The 22,084-nt window shown below is 37.0% G+C and overlaps 1 protein-coding gene across 5 annotated transcripts in view; it reads right to left on the bottom strand.

Moving 5' to 3' along the window:
- The window catches only part of PPP1R12A (protein phosphatase 1 regulatory subunit 12A), a 120,676-nt gene that overhangs the window by 73,076 nt on the left and 25,516 nt on the right, over positions 1–22,084 (bottom strand). Inside the window, exon 1 of one of the 5 annotated variants that reach the window (XM_051610051.1) lies at positions 3,202–3,221. The exons of the other annotated variants lie outside the window; for them this stretch is intronic. The gene's annotated coding sequence lies outside the window, so the exon portion shown is untranslated. Of the gene's footprint in view, positions 1–3,201; positions 3,222–22,084 lie in introns of those variants that run through there. 5 annotated transcript variants of the gene reach the window in all.

Genomic DNA, 22,084 nt, shown 5'->3' with positions numbered 1-22,084 from the left:
ATCAGTATACAATGCTTCCATGCTAGTAACAAGCTCTGAAAGAACTGCCTCTCTTTGTGAGGTATTTTGTTACTTAAATTAAAAGGAGCTAAATACAAGACATCATAACTCTGTTCAGGAGGAAATAAAATTCAGGAAACACCAATGTTTACATTTAACAGACATTAGTGTAGCCATATTTCACTCATGCCATGTATCCAGTTTTCCTGGATATCCAATTTGCCTGACCACTGATATCCTATGTATAGAATGATATTCACCAATTTATTTTAAGAAAAATAAAAATTTATTTAATAAAAATTTATTTTAAGAAAAAAAAATATCAGAAAACTCTTGAATTGCCTAAGTGTTTTTAAATATTGATGTCTTAATATTAAATTTCATTATGCTTTATATTGATGTGTCTTAAAAACCTCTAAGACTCATAACACGTGAAAAAGGGATATCTTAAAATTGATTAGCACTAATAAAAAAAAAAAACCTAGACTATCTGATTGTAACAGAACCCAACACAGAACAATCCTTGCCCGTTTTTCAAGTATACATATGAAAAATTGGCAAGACATACTCATAAAAATACTGTTGCTAAGTGAATCAAAAGCTTACATATGCAGCACATTAAAAGACATATGACTAAGTGGCTAAAAATATTTGACCAAATTTGGGCAGTTTATTGTGCCATACATGGCAAGAATCAGGAGAGCTCAAATACACTTCTCATGTATTATCAGAGATTGCACATTCATGACAAGCAAAGATAAACAATCTGCGAGATTATATATTTTAGGATGATAGAAGAGTAACTATTAAGATAATTAAAGAATTAACTTGCATATGCAAATGGAAGAGTACTGATATTAGAAGTGAACATATTTGTGAGGCTTAAATAATGTTCCTCATAACTGATTATACTATCTGAACAACTGTTTTAACAATTTTATTATGGGACAACAGAAGCTGCAGAAGCTGAAGTTGATGAAGACAGCTGAATAACTTAAAAAACAATACATTTGAGCTTCCCTAAACAAAGATTACTTAAAAACAAGCCTTGTACCCACTGTGGCCTCCAAAAAAGTTATTACCTATCTTAAGGTGAAGAAAAGCAAATGCAATTGATCCTATTGCTGAAGAACATGTATACAGTGCATCCTATTCCTCCTTGTCCTTTTTCTCCTTAACACCCCCACAGGTATTTGACAGACCCTATCACTCTCAGCACTTTCCGTAGGAAAGACACCTCTGATGATCACCCTAAGTAGGAAAGCCAAGAAACAAATGTTATAAAAGAAATTTTATCTCGATGTTTTTCCATTTCTACTTCGACTTTCATTGCACTGTCTTCATAGTCACTTCAAAAAGCAGTATTTATCAAGCGCCAGAAGCGTCTCTGTTGTTAAAGGCTGACATCTCAACCCCAAAAGGAAAGCCTGTCAGAACAGCATGATAAACTTAAAGCAGCAGCGTCCACAGTCTTCTCTTCGATACCTCAGCCTGAAATTTTTTACAAAAGTACTGCACATATAAGATGCAAATAATAAGAGTTCCACTGACATTACAGTGAATAAAAAAGATGAATTCCCACAATGACTTTTGTCCCAGTCACTGCACCGAGGATAGATAGCCACCAGCCTTTCTCTTCCTCATCTACTACAGTCCTAGGAGTATTTTTGGTTCTTGGCATTCATCTCCCTATTCCCAGTCTCTCCCTTCATGATCCTTAGTTCACATCTAGAGCCTCAGTTACCACAGAGTGAAACTATGGGTTGTCTTAAAGCTCTTTCCAAATGTAGGCTCACCCACCAAATCTGTAGAGCACACACCAGCCACCTTCTGGGCAACCAGAAGAGCATGGGAGCTCATGCTCAAGCTTTGCTTCATCCCCATGTCCTGTCTCTTAACCCCATTCCCAGCCTCCACAAACTGGTAAAAAGGCAGCAATTCTGCATGAGGCATTAATTACTCCGCCAAATTTAATGGAAGTGAGCCAGCGGGCCCCAAACAGAACAACAGCTGGACAGTGCAATTACATAAACCCCATTTTCTTTGGGAACTAATTTACAAACTAGGCTAATTAGTCATAGAGGAAGCAAAACAAAGCAAAGTTGATAATACAAAGTCTGGTTACCTCTTCTGATAAGAACAAAGATGAAATCTCTAAGGAAGTATACTAATACCCAGGAAAGAAAAACACTTTCTATTTCTGCAACAACCTGAAACCTGGACTGCAAAGACCTGCAAAGATCAACAATGCCCAGCTCCCACAGAGACCAACCCTAGGTAGGTGCAACCTGTCCTGGAAACAACATACCTGTTAAACAAAATGCTGGTTTACACTTTTTTCAGAAGTCCTTTCTGATGACCCAGAAGAGGATAGCCTGATGCCTGCTGAATATGCTAGGTTTTAACTGTATGCACCATGACTTCATATCCCTGCACAAGTGGCATGTGATCCAGCTGGCTCTCCTTACTATTGGGTGTTAAATACATAGGTGAATTTGTAGACCTAAATCAGTAGGCAATCTTAAAAATAGACAGCTCTAAAAGAGATATCTAGAGCGCTTAGTCCCTCAGTCAGTAACCACACATAAAACTCAGCAGGCAGTACTCATCCCCAAGAGACAGGAAAAGCAAGTCTATATTAAAAAAAAAAATCAATCAGAAATCTCATATGGAAAGAGACAAGCAATCGGTTGGACTACTGTTCCATATACATGCAGCAAAGCTTTACTGCATGTACCTTACTTTGGACTGCAATTTTTATTGGTTTTGGTCAATTACAACATCTAACAACATAATGACATCTAATGAGGTTAGACATTTGACATTTCCCCACTATTCTCTAGAGACAGATTAAAACATAGTTTTTATTGTTACCTGAGTAGTATCCTGGTCTGTTCCACAAATCAATATATTTTGCCTCTAATAGCAGAAAATAAACATTGTATATTTGACTCTGTCACCACATTTCATTTTTATTTATTTATTCTTAGTACTGAGTGGAGTCAAAAATATGAACACAGAAAAGAATATTAGACTTAGAGAGATAAAACAATACAAACAACCATTCTGAATTCCTGTGGGAATGCTGGACACCGGTGAAAGACCTCATGCAGTGGCCTGGAGAACTTTGCTATATCTCATGAACCAAACACAGAAAGTCCAACAGAACTAAGCAGGACATTATCATTTTTGTTAACATACCCGAGAATCAAATTAAGGGAGGGCATCCACACCTAGCAGTAGAGCTGGTTAAAAGCAGCTCCTGTTCTCTTCACTTTTCTTGCTTGTCCCCTCTGCCATCACATACTCTTCTAGCTATGACAACATACTTTCCTGAACTGGATCTAAAGTGGATCAGAAAAGCAATTAGAATTTAAATTTATATAAATAACAACAGAAATATATTACTACCTTTATGTGAGTAAAGCAGAATTACTTGCTTTTATTGTATTACAATGTTCTTTTTACATTCAGAGAAGCACTGTTCTGAAATTCATCTTCATGTCCTAATTTCACTGTCAGAGAAACAAAATTTTGTTTTACTGTGAAATTTTGCCCATTGCAAGCCCTGTGATAAAGCTTCTTGTTTCAACCTGACACTTTTCAAACAACACACTTCTAAATTCGCATCCACTTCTACCACTCTTTTAAATTTATAGTACGTTTTAGCCTATTTCCTCATTTGTACAGATTTCCTAAGGAAATGACGTTACTCACTGTGTCTACCTGGCTGTCCTCCCTCCCTCAACAATTTCAACTGAAACTGAGACAGGAATAGATGTTGCAGAGAATTAAATTCACTACTTGTCATTAAAAGGTGGTTTCAGGTAGAGTCAGTCCTCTGAAACAATGCTGCCAAGAGCATGTCACAGTGTGAACTCAGCAATTACCACTTCTACCTGGGTCCACCAGTGAGCTCAGCACCACCAAATAATGGCCTCCGTTTGAAAATCGGTCTCAGTCTGCAATGATTTTTGCCTTATGAGGAAAGTTTTTGTTAGGACAGAGGACATTACAGTTGACTAGTCACACTGATTACGAATATCTTCTGTACACCTTCACTCTCCTTGGGAGAAGAGAAATAAACTTACGTATTGCAATACTTAACTTAATTTTTTTATTTCAATAACCTACTAATTGAGAAGATATAAAAAGAAATTTGGTCAGAAGATCCAAAGCAAGCTTGAGCAACACTTACCACTTTCTGTAACATACTTCTGTTGCACATTAATTAAGAATGCAGCACAAACAAGTGAAGTGACAGATAACATGTACGAAATGAAATCGTAACCTGTATTTAATTTCGATGTGACAGATTCTAGGTAACCTGGCAGTTAAAGCCAAGAGAACAAATGAGTATTTTTTGCACCTTAAATTTGTTTGCAGGTCATTAATTCAAAGTTTTCGTACAAAACGTGGCATTTTAAGAATCTAATATTAATAATGACAGTGTCCTCAGATTCAGTGACTATTTGCAATGCTTCTAGGATAAAAGGTAGTAAGAATGATCAATAAATTAGGCCATGAAATATGAGCAATTATTGCACTTATTTGCTATTTAAGGAGTCACTAAAAAAGCACGTATTTGACATTTCCTGAGCATTCTTTTTTAATACAGTACATACAGGGTGGAAAGGCTGCTGCTCATATTCACATTTACAGTATGAACTAGGATAGTTTTGGTGTTATAAAAGAACTTCAGGCACTAAGCTAGTATTACAGATGACAAATATTGAACAATTACTAAATTAACTGTAATATTTCCAGTGTTCATTTAGCCAACCCACAAGTCACAGCTTATATTTTTCAGTGAGCTGGGGTAATACCAGATAATAATCTTTGCATATTCACAAAATATAGTTTTAGGATTAATTATTTTACTTTTTTAAAGTATGTTTACTAGCAAAAATGGAATGGTTACCTTGCAATATTCTTGATAAACTAGTAATATTACCCTTTTGCTACACTAGTGTTATTTTTTTAAAACTTGTTTGTGAATAGTATGTGCATGAGGCATGTGTGTGTTATTTTCAGTTAAGAATAGCCTGCTATTTAAAATTCTGCAGTGCTGGTCCATACAAAATTGTTAAAATGATAGATTCTATATCCAATAATTTAAATTAACAAAGCACTCCAAGAGCATCTCACTGCTTCTGCAAGTTTCAGCAGTTTCAAGTTTATTGCGTGTATTTCTCTCACCCCAGAATATGAGTCAATCTTGGCAAAATTTTAAATGTCAAACCCTTTCTCCCAGAGAATAGCAAACTTTTCTCCAGAAAAAATTCCTTGGAAGTGTTTCACTTGGAAGTGCAGAAAATGAAAATCCTTATAGACACCTGCAAAAGCAGGGGAGCAAGACATTGTCTCCTACATAGACAATACTACTTGAGGCTGACGCAAAGTTTCATGTCCATTCAAGTCTCACGGGGAAGGCATGCAGAGACTATTGAAACCGAGCACCCATTAACCATCATTACTTAATTTGAATGCTGCAGAGCTGTCAAACACTGACAAAAATAGACAAATCATTCCAGAACTCAAACTTCTCTAGTCATTAATTTCACTTTATGTAAACATCCTGTCATATGCACATCTCAATATTAGTTCACTCAAATTTTATTTTAGCTCCAATGGGTAGATAAAACCAGGAGCTACACAAAACCATTTAGCTCTATTAAGTGTAAGTGTGTAATGTAATTTCCATACTACAATTTTGCCTTGTTGTCTCTAGTACACTGAACTACTAAATTAATTACACACATTTAAGCTTTGCTAGTTTGTAATTTATACAGTTAATCCTGAACATTTAATTAAGGGCACAATACATGAAAAACACAAAAATCTATGGCTGTTGAGATTGATAAAAATCTATGTGTTTATAAAACTAATTTCACAGGGACTTCCCAGTATTTAAACCCTAATGAATGCTTAATCATAGTTCTTAATCAGGACTGCAATTTAAGTGGTTTTAGCATGTTTTAAGTAGAGGTAGAGTTATTCTTGTCCTCTAACCACCTGCTGAGATAAATAAGGGGAGGAGGAAAAGTGGGGCTGTAACATGTTATTTACTATAACCAGAGATGCTACCATTCTTGTTAACAACCTCAGTGATTTCATCAAGATTCACTCTGACAGACATGATGTGGACAAAATAACCTGCTTTCCTGTTCTTGCTGAAAAAAACCTCAACTATTCCAGGCTACCTCGTGTATTACATGCAAATCTACTTTCAAGTAACTTCTTTTTTCTTTTTAGAAGTGTGCAAATCTGTTCTCAGGAACACCTGAAATTACCACACTAGAACTCATGTCTTAACTAAAACTACCTTACTAAATGTTTCATTTTAAACTTTATTGGTATTAATTTATTTCAACTCAAAGAAAAAAATCTCAGGAAAACATGCCAAAAAAAATACCCTGAAAAAGCCTGACAAAAACCCCCAAGCAAACCTGGAAATGTCATGGAAAAACATGGTAGTCCTTAGAAAATTATTTCAGAATAGATCAAACCAAATAGCATTTTAAGACAAAAATACTGATCCTGGAGCAGTTCTGTTTTCCTGAATGCCCTGGCTTAATATTTTGATATGAAGTTGGTGAAAATACTGAACCCAAAGGACTGCATGACACAACCTTTGCCTAAACTCCACACAAGCAAGGCTCTTGCTTAAACTCATAATACTGAGCATCTGAGAAACCACTTCTGCTGTTTCTTCTGGTTTCTTTCAATTTAAAAACAAAACTAGTACATTCAGTGGAACAGAACTCACTTTTAAATGTAGATTCAGGTTTCTTAGCTTTATAACCACATGGTAGTTCCAAGAAGTGTGAGTTCACCGAGGGAAACAGAGAAATGAAGAACTGACTGACAGTGTGGTATTACAGCTAGTATGATGTACAAATTCACAAGCTGGTTTGAACCCTGAAGGCTTAAGCAGGTAGGGATGTACACATAAGATATGACAGATTCTCATTTTAGCTGTATGTTGTTGAAATCTATGCCAGATCTTTGAATTTAGGAGTTAAATCCAGAACTGAATTTTAAACTCATTCATTTCACTAATGGCTCCCAGCCTGTGCTTTGGCAGTTTGTGTTCTGAGGCAATTTCAACAGTTTTGGCTGATGCATCATGCTCAGTCAGACACAGACGCACAAACCTCCACAGCCACCTCCTGACAGGTACAGAAGTCTTTAATCATTGCGAAGAAATGGGTTTTAGGAGTAAGCAAGATTCTCATACTGTAAAAATACAGTGCAATTATGCAGCTTTGCTTTCTTTAAGCATTTACGGTTACAAATTTGGCAAATAGTGATTAGCTTTCCTGGTCACACAATGTGTAAATATTAAATTTGAGAAGGAGAAGGCACTGTCATATAGTGTATGTATTTCTGTCCCCATCAAATGAAGAATATGTCAATCATATTTCAAACACTTAAATTTTTTCCTGAGTAAACATAACCTGCTTTTAGTATATGTGCAACCAAACAAGTTCATGTGCCAAACATGAATCTTTTCCGTTTCAAAGAACTAACATACTGATACCCTCTAATACAGGTTCTTAACCAAATTAACCATCTAGCAAAATAAAAAGGCATGAAGAAAACTTACAAAACTAATCCTGTTTACATAAACAAACAGGTTTGTTCACTTTTATGTTCCTTGGATTTAATTTAAACCACATATGACAAGTTTCCCTTTTTTCCTCTGCTTCTGACTATCACTTCTACGCAGCTCTGAGTTCTTCGGAACACAACTGCACTGTCCTGGAAGAAAGTAAACCTGACCACATCTCTCAGTGCTCCACTGTCAATTATTATGAGCTACATTAGTGATCCAGTCATTAACAGACAGTTAATATTCTGCTTTAGCAGGATCTCAACAAAGTCCTCAGTGCTTTCTAACTTTAGCCAAGTGAAGTGGCAATGCTGAGTAGAATAAAAGTAGTAACACTGAATTTAATAAAAGCAATGATAAAACTTCATCCCATCAAGGCAGAAAAATGTACATGTTGATAGAATCTAGATAGATTCTAAACTAAGACAGACTTTCTGTGTGCTCACGTTCCTATTGTATTTTATTGTTGACAGCAAAAAGCTTCTTTAACACAAGAAATCAAGACTACAAGTACAAAAAGGCAGTAGGACACTGAAGTTTGCAACTAATTCAATTAGCACTTGCCATGTGTGGTTTTATCCTCATCATCATACAATATATTAGAAATAAAAGCATAGTTTTAGTAAGCTGCTACGGCCAGTATTATTCTGGGCTTTTTTATTCCCTAAGTAGGAAAGCCTGTGTAAATAAACAACTGACTTGTATAATTCAATTTAACATAATAGCATCAAAAATACATGTGAAGTATGAATGATACATCAGTTAGATTTATATACATTTTACATGCAAAAATTCAACATTATCATGTGTAACTGGATGGAAAAAATAATTAAATTAGGAGTAAAAGTGGCACTTTGATTTGCTTAAAACATTAATCAAATTACTTAAATGTGGTAAATGCATTACATTATAAAATCTGCATTTTGTAACAAAATCATCTAAACATACCCCTACTTCCTGTTCCTAGACTGGGAAAAGAAAAGTTATCCTCTAAGAGAAATCCCAGCAAATTTTTCAGTTCATGACCAAATTTACAATTCTCTGAGCTGACTAAATAAATTAGAAAGCATTTTCAGCACCTCAAAAATACTACTGAGTCTCAAAGCTGATGTACATTGCAAATCAGTAGGTTCAGGATGAACGTGGAGTATTCTGATAGCCTCACTAAAATTTTAGCAGAAAACTAAGAACTGTCTAAAAAACAATTAAATAGTTTTAGTGAAACTAGCCCAAAGCATATTAGTCAAACTTGTTACAGTAAATACCAAACAGTTGCTCTTTCTTTGAACTGTGTTTTTTAATACAGATTTTGTTTATTCACATAGTAAAAAGGAGAGAAACCTGCAGCTTCCAGTTCTTGCAACTCTGCAGGAGTCAGACATCACCTTTGCCAGATGTGCCATAAGTAACACCTCAGTGCTCCTCAGGGCAGCCTTAGCTCCAAAGCAGTGCAACAGACAGGTTGATAAAACTCCAGGATAATCCTGTTAGCAGTTTAAACACCTAGAGAGAGCATACTATGCTTTACACTCATCAGTAACACATCCACATTTTAACTTTACCTTTTAACAGGAAAAAAAAGAGAAGGAGCTCTCCAATCTTCCTTTTTAGAAAAGATGGGGTTTGCTACATACATACACACATAACTATATTTTAAAATAGCTCAATTTCTGACTTACTCAGCAGAAAGCCAAAATAAATGGAGACCTGGTTTGCTTTCTGATCTGCTGAAAGTTAGAAGCAATTAGTCAAAGGAGCACATAAGGCATAGACAATGTTAAAAAATTCAGTGTCAGGTAATTTCTGTACACATTTTTATATTCCATATTGTAGCTAAACACACAGCTTCACTTGAAACATCCTATCCAAAGTCTTTTTTCTCATTTAACCTACACTAAGAAATGTTACTATGATCCCCAAAAGGTAAGGTACTTGCATCAGACAAAGGTCACCAAGACTCAAATAAATCCTCTGCAAGGATAAGATCAACTCAGCCTACACCTAAAGCCAAAATTCGAGTCAGACTAGGTACTTCAGGAATCCCTTCAAAGTTAAATAAGGGTGTACTCGTTCTGTGACCATGCTGAATTTGATAAACAATCTTCTAAAATAACTTCCAGGAAATACTTTGCCTGGTTTCAGTTAATAAAACTGTTTGTACAAACAAATACAGAGATTATAATCAAATGCACCACAAGCCTCTGTCAAGTATAAAGAATAAAAAAAGTATTCAACACCAAACTCCCTCTCTTTCAAAGGCTAGCTATGCAGCTGCTCATCTACACAGATATTATTTGCAACTTCTAAAATAGTCGGTTTTGCCACAGTGTAACTTAATATTCCATTTTCCATAGGCTAGCCACATCAGGAAACTCGCTGAGCAAACCCTCAGTGGCTGGGAGGAAGAGAAAACCTGTGCTCACCTCCGTGTGCTTCCTCTGTCCCGGCAGCAATCCCAGTCCCACCTCCAACAACTGTATCCAAATTTTTCACCAACACAAGAAAACAGCTGTGAGGACTGCTTAACAGAGATTTCTAACAATTTATCTGTAGCCAAAAACGGAAAAACAACATCCACTTTGTGAACTTTTTCTCTCCCAAAAGAGCATGACAGAAGTACCAGCTTTGACATCGGACACCCCCGTCTATCTAAACAGGAAATACTTTGGTACAATTGTCCCATTAGAAACTCATTCTGACAGATTAAATAAGAAACTGCAAGTAATCACAAGCTCCTAGGAAACAGCTTACATCCCAATTACATTGAAAAATGGACAGGAAGACAACAGCCAACAAGTAAAATAATCTAAGTTTACATAGAGTCATTTATAACAGTATATACCACTATATATACACAATACAGGGCATTTTAAAAGAGGCAATTTTCAAGTCTTATTGGGGATTTTTTGTGGGGTTATGTTTGTTTTGAGTGGGTATCACATGGACCAGAAGCTGTTATTCTACAAAGCAATTTGATTAGGAAGTTACCATAGTACAGAGATAAAATAAAGCAAAGGAACGGCATACGTTAAAAATAAAATGTTTAATAAATAAAACTGTGAAAATCAATATCAAATCAGAATTTTAGGAATGGATATGAATAGTATATAAACTTTAAGTAAAAAGGCAGCAGAAATTTGGGAAGTTATGACAACCAATGCAAAAACACGGTCAGCAGAGGCAGGAATACTAAAGCATTTCTTAAATATATTAAGAATAGGAAAAAAAATACACCCTAGTAATTATATAGGGCATATATATATTTAAATAACATAGGAGAGAAAGAATTTGTCAACAAATACCTCCACTTTGTATTCTGAAAGAAGCAAAACGTTTTATTTGTCTTGCATAATGACAACTATATACCTTCCAGTCTACTAGTAATAAAGAAAAATGCTAACACCCCACAGATCATTATTTAACTCAGTAAATCTCCTTAATACAAATCACAAGCATGCTTAGGCCGCTCTCTAGTCACTCTTGAAGAAATTAAGTCAGCTTCAAGTTTGTCAATATGTATTTTCTAAACAGATCTTGCAATACCTGGAAAACACCAGAGGAGAATTAACACTGTACCAGTGCTACAAAATAGTAACACGGAAGCATAAATGAGTCAGCTTGTCAGCCATACTGGATAAAATCAATCAATAAATAAAAACCCACAAAAAAAATTCTGTGTGACAGATATCAAGATAATTGAGGTTCATTAGGAAGGCAACACCATGCCAACACAGCTATACTGCTTTGAAGGCTTGCTTAGCTTCACCAACAGCACCCCTGCTTTTTTTTGCATCTTGGAGCCAGACCTGATCAACACTGAAGGACCCCAGCTGACATCCAGTCCTAATACCTGGGGAACCCGCAAACAGTTTTGAACCAACATGGATCCAACAAGGCTTTTTAAAGTGTGTTATGAAAGCAGCTTCTTTTTCTTCAAACTGCTGCATGTGCTCCAGTACTGACCATGTCTCCAGATACATTCTGACATATTTGTTTGCATACTATGATTCATGCTATATCACCTTCACCACTGCCACCAAACATTTAGTAGATCTGCAGCATCTCACAAGGCAGGACTTAAAGACTCTTCAAGTTACAGCTGTGGTCAGGTCAGTGCCTATCCTGAGTGGCTAGACCTGCACTGCATGAGGCCACAACCTGCCATCTGCAAACATCTAGGGAAACGGTTTTAATTTTTTTTTAGATTAGGTATTAGAAACTAGGCATTTCTTCCTTAAAGAAGAGGAGAAAGAGTGACACTGGAACAGGCTGCCCAGAGAAGCTGTGGATGCCACCTCCCTGGAGGTCTTCAAGGTCAGGTTGAATGGGACTTTGAGCAACCCAGTCTAGTGGGAGGTGTCCCTGCCCATGTAGCAGGGTTGGAAGTAGATGATCTTTAAGGTCCCTTCCAACCCAAATCATTCTGTGATTCTAAAAGCACAAGGATATACCTATATCCTCTCCATGTTCTACTGAGCTTTGGTCCTTGCAAACCAAGTTATGTTTGTGTGTAAAAGTAAACTAGTAGCACACTAACCTCTACATTTTCCACTTCTCGCTTACCTTCTGAAATGCTGTTTTATCCAAGCAAGCAAACAGCAGACAAATACTGTACCGAGAAAAGCAATTTTAACCCATAGCATACATGGCAAAATCAGCACAGCACTCTTCTCATCTGCTCTTCTGACAGCGCATAAGGAATTAATACATTCTTACACATGCTGTGGCAATTCATCTTTAGCTTCTCAGTCCTGCATGCCAGATTTTAGAAGCTCAGAAATCAGTTTCAAACAGAAAGGAACTAAAGAGACTTCCCAGAATACCAAAATATTTCTTAAAAAAGATTAAGTACTTACGCTTACTACCTCATCAACAGTGTGATTTTGCAGGAAGCTTTTACTTGAATCAAAGTAAGACCTTGACACAATTCTTCAACTGCCGTTATTTAGCAGTACATAATACTGCTTTAAGAAGCTAGCAGAAGATACCTTTGATAAAAGTTCTTGCAGTCAAATGCTGATAAGAACACACACTTTACGAAAGTATTCTAACTAAGCTTTTAGGGTGTTCCCATGCTACTTATTTTAAGCACTTACATGAAAATGATATTTCAGCTGAGAATTAGACCCTCACCTAAATATTCTGCATTAGAAACTCTGAAGTTCAGGAGATGACAATGTTTCAAAGTACTCACAAATAAATCCCTATTGGGTAATTTGCATTTCTGTGTTTTAAGTTTCAAGCAATATTCTGTTCTCTGCAGGAGGCAGTGTTATAAAATCAGCAAACCCTAACTTCTTAGAGCTAACACGCTAATCACTCAGGGCATGATTCTACACGAGTTCACTGTTGACAAACAGGGAGGTCCCAGTCTCCCTCCTCATTCTTAACTGCACACTCCCAAAAGCATTTGTCAGACTCTCCATTAGCCAATTTAACTCACCAGCAAGACGGAAACAACCCTTTCTTCCTCTCCACCCATTGAAATAAATAAATTTTAAAAAGGAAGGAAAGAAAACAGCATGGTGGGAGGACGAAGCATTAGCACACCCTTTCAAAGTAGCAAAGCACAGTATTGCCTTAGTGACACCTGCAGCTGCAGCCACTTCTGGCTTTCCTTCTCAGGAAGGACTTCTGGAGAAAGGGGCAAAAGCCTACATTTCTAACTGTGTAGTAACTCATTTGTGTTGACTTCTAACTTCTGAGAAACTGCTGTCTCTTTTGAACCGCAGCAAGACAGAAAACACGCTGGCCTTGTCTTTACTAGGACTGTGTCAGCTTGAAAGAAGTAACAAGAACCCAGAAGTCTGTTGCTTGCCTGACCTTACCAGTATGCACATCATCATGAAATTAATCACAAATGTTTTAATGTCTGCTTCTTGTACATCAGACTGCAGGTTAAATATGATTATTACCGAAGAGCACAAAAATGAAAGCCTTGTTGAAAAGCACATTGGATTCAAGGTCAGTCACAGCACTGTGATTGACTACACTATGTCTCCTCCACAAACAAGTGCTAAAGCAGGTGGAAAAACCACAAAAAGTGAATTGATTTGATTATATGGAGAAAGCACACAGACTGACTGAACTCAGGGAAAGTCTATGTGCTGCAGAGTTTTGGGAGGTAATCATTCAGTGGCCCTGGCAGTGACAGAGCAGCAGCAAGCGCAGGAGTAAGGTTTGAGATGGAAGACTTCCAAGTTTTCTTATTTCATAGGAACGTGATGTTGGAAGGGACCTCAAGGTTCATCTGGTCTAACCTTTCTAGGAGACAAATGGACAAAGGCTCACCTGCTTTTCTCTACTACTCAATTGCCACCATTCCTGCTGCAAACTGAAAGCTCCTGCTATGTAAACTATTTTCAAAACTGGTTCTCAGTTTATTTTCATGAAAAATATATCTGACTGACATGGGGCTATGCTCCAAATACCTCAGACCACATGGTGATAAATTGCCTCCATGTTAAACAGGAAAGAGAAACCCACTCCCTGACACACCAGATGACTATCTTTGCTGCCTTGACCTTGCTTTTTCTCCTCTAAGATGCACACCTCTACAAGGATTCCTGGAGGGGAAAGGTGTTCTACCAGCTTTATTTACATTATTAAATGAGCCAAAACATTCCTTAGCTTCATGCTTCTCTAAGGACTCTATTCTGCTATTAAACATTCATTTATGCACAGACCTATATATAAGTGATAGTAAGGCCAAACAGCCAAATATTCCAGGACTAAGAAAAGCTTCAATTAATACTGTCTAAGCCAAAGCAACTGGCCCCACAAATGCATGCCCTGTGTACAGTCCTACATAGAATCACAGAATCATGGAACAGTTTAGGTTGAAAGGCCCTTCCGGATCATCAGATTCCAACCTCCCTGCTATACATGATTTCTATTTTCCTGTGGAAAGGAACACATAGATTGTTTCATTCAATCTACGAAATGATCGGCGCTTTCATAATGTGCAACTACCCAAAATTATGGACTTTTCTTCATAGTTTGGCTTGTATTACTCATATCTTGTTCCAAACAGAACTCATTTTCTCATAGGCTCTTCCAACTATCAGCACTTACCACCATTTCAGTATATAAGCAGGATTTTAATTAAATCTTGACAACAAAATTTATTGTTTTACAGATAACAGACAAAAAGGTCCTCATAAGCCATATCCCCTGAATTAACCATACAGTTTGAAATACCTTGGAATTAAGATTTTAGGATATACACCATTTCACATGTCTTTAAAAAAAGCTTTCATTACACTAACAGCCACAAGAGTATAATGTCTCTACAGATTTCACTGCAGTCTCCTACTCCACGTACCATTCTCTTTTTTCTTCCCCACTGATAAAGCTGAAGTCCCACAGGCAATAGCATTTTTTACCACATGTCCTGAACTATCTGAAGAGCTAATCCTCTATATAGGCCCTATAATCTAGATATGATGACATAATAGAGTATTAAAAGATTAATGCCAGTTAAGTCGAAGTACACATTTCACAGACAACATTAAATATGTGATACCAAATACACCAACACACAAGTTCCATTATTTCAGTATTCCCAGTATCAGCCTTTCTTTCCCACTCCCTTTTCCACACCATTTCATTTTCCTAACTCTCAGATTCACCCTGACAGCCTGCCCACATCTGACAGCTTGCTTTTGCCTCCTGTCTTCTGACTCACTCCTACATCCCTACTCTGTTTTTGCATCTCACAGCTTCCTCCTCTGTGCTAGTGGAGTCAAAGAGGTCACAGCAGAGAGAGTACTAGCCTACCTCCATATGAATTTGACAAGTCCACAGCAACCTGACATCTGTACTGCTTTCATGTTCTGAATTACCATATTCAAAACTAATTTAAATATATCACTGTACAGTACTGGAGTTTTTCTTGGTATCTTGGTAAATTCTGTTGGGTATCAGCTTTTCTCTGAAGCACTCTTCTGGTGAACCTGAAAATGCTTGGAAAAAGGAGTTGATCTGAAAAATTCCAGCACTCTCCAAAATGCTAGAATATTAAAAACTTCCAAGATCCATCTAAGAAGACTCTCTCTTTGCTTTTCCCAATCTGATTAAGTCTAAAAACATCCATCCTCCTTTTCAGCTCTTAGCTGAAAATAGTAAGAGAGCAGACTTTGTAGAGATTCATGTTTTTGATCAAAGGTATGGACTACCTTCCAGAAAAAGAAGAACTCAATAGGCAAGAACTCTTCAGCCTAGAACAAAATTACTTTGGTAAGTGTGTAAGAAAGAACTACAAAATAATAAAGAATATAAAGTAAATAGGAATCAGATATTCACTCTTTCTGATAGTACAAGGAGTTCAAGTCATTATATGAAGCTAGTAAAGGCTGAAACCAAAAGACATAAAGAAACAAAGGCTGCTTTCTGAAAGCTAACTGGAATGCCCTGTATCAGCAGAAGCAGAGATGACATTACTGAGCTCAGTAGATTGGCCTTTCCTTTTCACACAAATAAGGCACTGGAGCCTTATGATTAACTGAAAGAGACCTAAAGGCCTTAGGCAGTCCAGATACAAGGAAAAAAACTCTCTCACTAAAAGGCAGATGAATACTATAGCATTTTTACTGCATACTGCTCTCATCACAGTAGGTAAGTGACAAAGTGCTCTCTCTTTTTTGCAGTAATGCTGTATTTTTCGTAAGTACTCCGAATCAAGGAACTGATGTTCTTGCATTCTCAGTTTATCATACTTCTGTAAAACAGGATTCTGCATATCTGGATAAAGAGATACAACTATGTTTAACAGTCTAGCCTCTCATTCAGAAGGGTTTTTTAAAGTACAGGTATGTAAGTTACCACAAGGAGAATTACAGTAAGGTTTATGTGCATCCTAATACTTTAGAGTAAATACAGGGCAGCTCACCTCACTGCAAACATAGTTATTTTCAATGACTGGTGCCACCATACTCAGATGCTCTTTCCAGAGGAACCTGAACCAGATCTCTCTGAAGCAATCCCTAAATATGCAAGCCTCAACAGGTGCTTATTTAAACTGTTACCATCTATTCAGGCAGTTAACAAACAGGTCAAACAGACAGAAAAAAAGCATGCTGGATTCAGTCAACTAAACTTTGTTTATAACAGCTACAGGAATTATCACCAGTTTACAACAAGCTTGGGTAAAGACACAACAGCTTATCTGATGGCAAAAGTTCATTGTGCAACAAAGCTGTATCATCAGTGTGTTACTATTCTTTATTAAATTAGCATTAAATTTTTAGTATACAGTCACTGCTACAAAAGGAATGTCTTCCACTAGCTACTGTGCTACTGAAGGAGGTGAAGAAAGAGGGTATTATAGACAACGCTAAAGCCAGCTGGGCTGTTTTGGTGGTGTTTTTTTTTTGTTGTTGGATGGCTGCCTTCATTTCACTGAACCACTACAAAGCAAGTTGACCATATAAGGCACTGGGATTCCCATGGAAAAGGCTTACACAGATCAGATCCATGCAGTCTTTTTAGTTTACATATTACAGTTAATATGAACACTTGCAGTACATTTTAAAAAACACTTCAGAGTTAAATTTTACAGATACATCATTACTTTTTTTGCTTTAACTGAATTCATGCAAGTAGCCCTACAGAAGAATCTACAGCTTAACATTCAACTGAGTATTTCTTTACATAATATTAGAACAGATCAATTTCAAAACTGCAGGCAGCATTCATAAACACTACATCCTTGATTTTGGTACAAATGAAAAGTACCAGAAAATCCTAATTCACGATTCAGGGGTCTGACAGCAAATGAATCTCCCTGCCAGCCGCTGGCTGCAGTCTGCATTTATCAGAGGCAGCAACTTGCTGCATGGAAAGATTATTTGTAGCCTAGATTCCAACAAGAATAGCTCTAACGAGCAAGGGCTTATAAGGAGATGGTAATACACAGTCTACAGAGAAAGGGCAGGGAGAACTGGAGAAAGCACCGTTCTTGAACAGGCGGGGGTGCAAAATAAAGAGGACTGCAGGGCTTACACTTCACAAGGCCAGGGAGCTTTTGAAAGGATGGAAGGAAAACATCAGTCACAAATAAAGGGCAAAAAATAAACATATGCAGGGTTTAGGGTTAGACAGACAAATACAGGAATAGAAAAAGTCTCAGTTTGTTATATGCCAGCATGATAACAGTTATCTTCCTAGCTCTAGGATTTATTTTTCAGAAGGAATCAAGCAATTAAATGTTGGAAAATGACACTTCTAACTCTATCAAAATTATTAAGAGAACTGCTGTTGCTTTTATATCCTACCTTCCCTTACTATTTGCATTTATTAAAAGCTTAATTAATTAAACTGATGTTGTTTTAGATATGAATTTCAGAACAGAAATCAATGCTTACTGAGAACTCAATTTTGCCAATACACTGCAAAGTTTGGTCAACACGGAGTTTCTTTTGCAAACAGATATCCAAACCTCATAGTATTCTGTGTACCAGACCACCTGATCTATCAAATTAACTAGGACATTTGCACCTGCTTTAGCTGGGACTGGAATGTATTTCTTCAATCAATACACAGTCTATTGATTCATAATGACAAAAAACGTGTCTACAGTTTAATACAATCTGAGGAAAACGATTCCTTCCAGTAAATTTCAGCTGCTGACAGATTTAGTTGCCTTCTTACACCTCAGAGAATATACTCCATCTAACACAGAAACTAACCTCTGTACTAATATTAAAAATTAGACTCAACAATTTTTGAAAGCATCTCTACTTCCTCATTACTCTAAGCACTGGTCACCAACTGCCCGTATGACATAGGCTCATGTAATATGATGCTGGACGTTGGTATTTTCAATATAGAATTTTCCACCTAAAAATTTCCTTCCCCTAGCAGAGAAGCAAATATTAGATTATTGCTATACTGTCTATCATGGGAGTAAGACATATTCAGTAAAATAATGTGCAGTAGTTACAAATACAAATTAGTATCAGTCACCAACAATTCAGTCCATTAAATACTCAAAATTTAACTACTTCCTCCATTGCATATGACTTATGCTATTCATCTTTAATAGCTGCTTTGGGATTCCCTCTTGTCACAACCCAACTACTTGCAAACTGAATGACATCACCAATCTATTAGCTACTATGCCAATCAGTCACATTGAAGAATCTCTAGAATGACAGGTAGTGAGATCAACTTCACATATCCTCCATAAAAATACAGAAGTTTCCAATCAATGTAACCATTTTCATTATATTGGCTACAAAAGCATCTGAGTTTTTCCTGCAAGTACACTGGGAATCTATGTTAAATATCAATGTACACCTCACCTGCTCTAATGCCTAACTGGTCACCACATCATTATGGCATCCCTATATAAAAAAATTCCTATATCCAAAACCGAAAGTCAAATTCAAAGTTGTTTTAACTTATACATTCCACAGATTTGCTCTGTTCCCAGTTGGAACACTTGCTGCTAGTTAAAAGAAAGCTTACTGAAGGAAAAAAAAAAATCAGTAAAAGGAAAAGTGGTTTCATCCTGGCTCAAACCAGGACAGTTTTGTTGTTTGTTTTTTATTTCCTGAGGAAAAGAGGAAGACTATGTTCCACCTCAATGTTTGAATTTCATGTAATCATTAACTGGCATTTTTAGTTGAGACAACAGTCAAAGACAGGGTTCTGATTTGGAAAAGTGAAACCACTTACAGAAGGATGCACCTTCTCAGTAAAATACTGACTGTATTTGTATCCATAACCAGAATACAATATTCATAACTGATAAATGCAAACAACTCTCTGTTTATTGACCACTTCTAAGCACAACTTCCAAGTAGTAAAAGAACAGAGTCATAGAATGGTTTGGGTTGGAAGGGACCTTAAAGATCATCTAGTACCAACCCCCTTGCACTAGGCCAGATTGCTCATAGCCCATCCAACTTGCCCTTGAATACCTCCAGGGAGGAGGCACCCACAATCTCCCTGGGCAACCTGTTCCAGAGTCTCACTATCCTCACATTAAAGAAATTCTTCCTAATGTCTAATCTAAATTTCCCCTTTTCCATCTTAAAACTGTTACCTCTCATCTTACCACTGCATGCCCTTGTAAAAAAGTTGTTCTACTCTGTAGAGGGGGAAAAATCACATCCCTCAACTGCCTAGCCACACTTCTTCTGATGCAGCCCAGAATACAGCTGGCTTTCTGGGCTGCGATTTCACATTGCTGGCTCATGTCAAGCTTCTCATCAACCAACAGCTCCAAGTCCTTCTCCTCAGGGCTTTTTTTGATCTATTCTTCACCCAAACTGTACTTATGCTTGGGATTGCCCTGACCCATGTGCAGAACCTTGTTGAACTTCATGCAGTTTGCATGGGCCCACCTCTCAAGTCTGTCAAGGTCCCTCTGCATAGCATCCTTTCCCTCCAGTGAGTCAATCACACCACAGAACCAGAAAGGGATGGGCTGACAAAATACAAAGTTTAGTTAGTGAGAAAGTCCTCAAAATCTGTGCTAGAACATAAAAGTAGCAAGATTCAGAAATCTGGCTTCTTTCTGGGAAAGGTTACTTTGGTTATCCAAAGAACAAACTATTCAAGTATGTATGAGGCAGGTGGGATCCACATCTTTGACCAAGTAAGATTTCACCTATAGATTTAGTACTTATGGATGGCACTCTGGTCTTGTAAGCATTCAGCTTTATAAAGAATTAACAAATGTACTGCTTTCTCTTCTTGCAAGATATTTATCTTATATACCCTAGTGGAAGGGACTTCTCCACAGTCACTAAAAATAAAATTATGGCTACCACTTGAAGTCAGAACAGAACTTTCTGTTAAGACAATTTTCCTATTAAACTATATAAATATATACATATGGATCTCCTGAACATGCCTTTTCTATTCCTGTTGAAGTGTGAGTTTACTGGCAAAAGTCTCAATAACGTGTAAGTCCAGACACTCCAGGAATAATCTCACTTAGTTTTCCCCACACCATGATGGACTTGAAGACTTAACCATATAGCATGGTTTCTCATGGTTTCACATTTACTAAGTTTAGTATGGAAGTTCAACATCAAAATCTAATTATCAGGAAACAAAGGCCATTCTGGACCAAAAAAGATAGAAAAATAAACCTAGAGAAAATTTTCTGGGTTAGTACCCTACAAACTTTATCTTTCAATTTTGCCTCATATATATATACATACATGTATCTCTTTTTTGTTTTTTTCAAGTGTGATGTTTAAGACAGTCTTAAATCTCAGAGTCACTGAGATTTATATGATAAATTGTACAGGCAATTATATCAGTTTAAAAACAAAAAGTAGAAAAAGAAGCACTGTGTAGTCCAATAGGACCCATAATCACTTTTACTACAGATAGTAAGAACTTATGTGACCTTGGTACAAATACACACACAAAGAGAACATGACAACTACATTTGTGTGTAAGATGAAATGTTGGTCTGTTCTTAAATTTGCCCTCAACATCAACCACCTTTGAAACCTATGTGCCACACTGGGAACCAGAGCCATCTCTATTCAAGTTCAGAAATCATTTGGCTAGCACTCCCCCATACTAAAAAGATCCCTTAAGGAGCTATAAAGCATTTAGATTTATGCAATTTTATCCACAGAGTAGAGCTGAGACTCCAGTTCTCAAGATCTTATCATTGGGTTGTCCCAAGTAGTAATTTAAGGGACTGCTCAATTAGTTCTCATACCAGTATTTAGACGTTATTGCACTTCAACTGTAAGTTCATCTACCACGTCTTGCCAAGTGGACAAACACACGAGCGAATGAGCATGGGAATGTACAGGAGCTGTAAACAAGTAAGTACTGTGCTTAAGCAGGCATTTAGTCTATAATAATATCAGCACTGCAGTTCAGAGTATCTACATCCCTAACTATCTAAAGTAAGTGCACATTTAGTCCAGAAGAAAGTATCATTATAGCAAGCTACTTTAGATAATAGTAGGTACTATATTTCTGCTCTGCAAGGTATCAATTTGCTAACAGCAAGTTTTATATGACCTTGGCCTCAAAAATGGGCTCTCCTTAGAAAAAATGTCTAAGGAAGTATGCTCTTGCAATTCCTATGGACTCTGTAGCAGCTGAGATGGTAAGCTACTTGGAAGGGCTGTATTCAGTATTGAGACGACTCTGAAACCCAACAGTGTTATTCTCTAACAGTCCTGCACTAAATATATAAGATCAGGTTAACACTGAAGCAATAGAGTATGAATACATTGCTGGCCTTAGGAATGGCACAGAAAATACCCACTGTTCTGCTCAGGACTGACTCAGACTAAATTAGGTTAGGCAAAAAACACAGCACAAGTGTAGCATGCTGCAGGCATATGAATACCATGTGCATGTCAAAGTCCTCTGCAGTGTGCTGGTAGGCAAGATGGAAAGAGAAATGAGATGGCAGTTGAGATTTTTGCCTTTCTACCTTAGTCTGGGCTTCAGATTATGTTCTTCCCATGGAAATAACCAATG

The sequence above is a fragment of the Apus apus genome, chromosome 1 (genome assembly GCF_020740795.1).
Source record: "Apus apus isolate bApuApu2 chromosome 1, bApuApu2.pri.cur, whole genome shotgun sequence".
Taxonomy (NCBI): domain Eukaryota; kingdom Metazoa; phylum Chordata; class Aves; order Apodiformes; family Apodidae; genus Apus; species Apus apus.
This window is presented reverse-complemented; position numbering and strand designations above follow the sequence as displayed.